The sequence below is a fragment of the Furipterus horrens genome, unplaced genomic scaffold (genome assembly GCF_987537825.1).
Source record: "Furipterus horrens unplaced genomic scaffold, mFurHor1.1.pri manual_scaffold_8, whole genome shotgun sequence".
Classification (NCBI taxonomy): Eukaryota; Metazoa; Chordata; class Mammalia; order Chiroptera; family Furipteridae; genus Furipterus; species Furipterus horrens.
The window spans coordinates 22426904-22429809 of NW_028327178.1; the positions used below are offsets into that span (position 1 = coordinate 22426904).

At 35.9% G+C, this 2906-nt stretch overlaps 1 non-coding gene across 1 annotated transcript; it reads right to left on the bottom strand.

Moving 5' to 3' along the window:
* Nucleotides 1-238: 238 nt before the first annotated feature.
* Nucleotides 239-344, bottom strand: LOC150002628 (U6 spliceosomal RNA). The gene has a single exon (XR_016512831.1). It is a non-coding gene; the product is annotated as a U6 spliceosomal RNA (small nuclear RNA).
* Nucleotides 345-2906: the final 2562 nt, after the last annotated feature.

Genomic DNA, 2906 nt, shown 5'->3' on the forward strand with positions numbered 1-2906 from the left:
ACATCCTCTCCCAAAACAGTCTCTTTTTACAAATGCAGAAATATTAAAACCAGTAAAAATAGACAACTTAATTTTAGGGCAATTATTTCTCAATGTAGGTCTCATAATTATTGAATTGTAGATCTCTTACAAGTGACCAATGCTCAAGAGACTTATAGGGCAGTAAGAAAAATTCCATATTACAAGTTAGCAAATTCTAATCCAAAAATAGTGAGTGTGTTGGAATAGCTTTCCTTTTAAAAATATGGAATGATTCATGAACTTGCTTGTCATCCTTGAACAGAGGACCATGCTAATCTTCTCTGTATCATTCCAACTTTAAACCATATATGTGCAGCTGAAGTGAGTAACGGTGCTGGTTCTTATGCTTTAATGCCTAGTTTGTATGAGAAAATGCTTCAATAGAATTGAGAACTACATAGTCAGTAGTACTACATAGTACTCTAGCTTAAACAGAAAACTGATTCTATGTACTTCCTATAAGTTACTTTTATACCAACAAGAGCTTCTAGGTAGCACTGAGAACACAGATAATAGTATTACTTGTGCCCTGAGTTGGTAATGTACCAGTCAAAAACAAATAAAATTGATCCTCACATCAACTAGTAAGTATATGATTTCCAGCAAGTTTTATGTAATATTAAAAATGATTACACTGGGGAACACAATTTTCATTGACTTAGATCTGACATTTGTTTTTGACTAACTTTTGGCATCTGAATCCAAAATTAATCCCAGTTTTTGTCTATCACATCAACTTTTTAAGGTACAGGATACCCTTTCATTGTTCCAAAAATCATACAGAATGTACATACAAAGGTAAACAAGAAAAAATTACCTGAATATACTGTTTATTTAGAGTTATTTTAGTCATATAAAGCCTATATATTGTAACTGTAAGTCAAATTGTGTACAAGTAGTAAAGTTCTGCTACCAAACATACATATTAAGGTATTTTATCTTTTCAAATGACAGGCTAGGAAATTCCAAAATGAAATACTTGAAACGGTCTCCTTCAGTTGGTGAAGCTTTAACAAATTGCTTCATGAGACCCAGTTTTATGTGCAGAGATGGGAATATAATGTTCTGTCAACAAGTGACTCATGTTGAATGTTTGGATCACCAGGTTTGAGGTCAGAGCACCAGGTGGAGGCCAATCAACTCCACCCAGTGCTTCTCACAAGTTCTGCTGTCCCACATATACAGAAAACAGGGATACTTGGTGTATCCGCATTGCTGACCAAGAAGGAAGCAGACCATTTTAAGGTCAATACAGATGATCCAATTGTGCTTGCAATATTGCAAAAGATCAATGACTCTCTTTATGTCTTCATATTTTTCACAAAAACAAACTGAATGGCCAATTGAGACTGAACCAAATAAATTGCCATTGTGGAGGAGGACACACTTCAAGCTCTGCTTTGAGCTATCAATGAATAGTCACCATTCAGTTGTGTTCTAAATTGGAATTCCCAATTCCTCCATTAAACCATGTATGTAATGGCAATACACAAAGCCCACCATCACTTCGAACATACTGCAGAAATGCACTTTCTCTTGATTGAAAGTAAGATGCCTTCGCTCCTTTTTCAAGATAGTTTTCTTGTGCAGTCTTGACGCTAGGAGTTCTGAAGCCTTTTTGGATAGTCCCAAATCTCATGCCAAATCATTCAACTCATGCTGATCAGATCCCTTATGAACTGAGTCATCTTCAATTTCAAAATCTTCATTGTTGCTTTCACTTAGTTCTTCACCATACTCCTGTTTTTCGAAAGAGGGTAGTTCAATGAAAACTGGCACTGGGATTTCAGCTGAATGAGGCCCTGGGCATATAGCTGACGGTAGATGAGGATACTCTATTTTACATTTATTTTTCTTGTTATATCCTGACATTTTCACTATACAAAAGTAACAGTCATTTGAATGATCTCTGGGTTCTTGCCAAACCATAGATATACCAAATGACAATTTATCACATGTTCCCTTTGTCCACATCCATAAATTCTTGACACACTGCTTGCACACCTTGTGAGTGGCCCAAGACTTATCTTGATCATCAAGTTTTACTTTAAAATATGCAAGATAGGCTTGCCTGACAAATGCGCTGATGTTTGTCCTTTGACTGGGAAAGGTGAAACTGCCACAGATATAACAAAATAAATCAGAGTTGTTTAGGCACTTATGATGAGAAATAGCAGAGGCAGACATGATCTGAAGGAAAGGAAATAAGTATGTATGTAAATAAAAAAATTAATTCAGCTAACTCCTTGTATAATAGACAAGAACTCAGACTACACTTCAGAATATGATTCACTATATAGAGCGGCACACAACCTCTCACCACACTGTCTCCTCTGTAACTAAATAGCCTGGACAAGTATGAACCTGTCACTGGTCTCCAAGGTCATCCCCCACCCCTTCCCACTCAAGGGATGTTTGCTCTTAGCCAATAGGAGAGCACTAGTGCTTCCCTTGATCCAGGCTTGATCCAGCCTAGAGTGGTTGCATTAAGATAAGCTGTACAGAAAAAAATTTGATGTGATAGAGAAAACTAACTGCATTTTTGAAAACAGCATGCCTATTTAAGCTTAAAACAGCTGAAAAATCAAACTCAACAGGAATTATGTTAAAAATTATTCCCCTGTGTTATCAAACTACATTTCCACCTTTCGGACTAGTGGTTCTCCATGAACCCATGAACTAAATGAAAACTCATGAAGTCTATTTTTAGATCCTTTTTAACTAGGACATTCTTTGTTTTTCTGATAGTATATATCAAATCATCAATGTTATTCAATAGAAGCCTAAGAACACCTACCTTGTTATAAATGTGCTGACAATAAGGAATTTGGATTCTGATGTGTTCATAAACAACTGCTTTTCCTCTATCATGCACAAAAATGTTT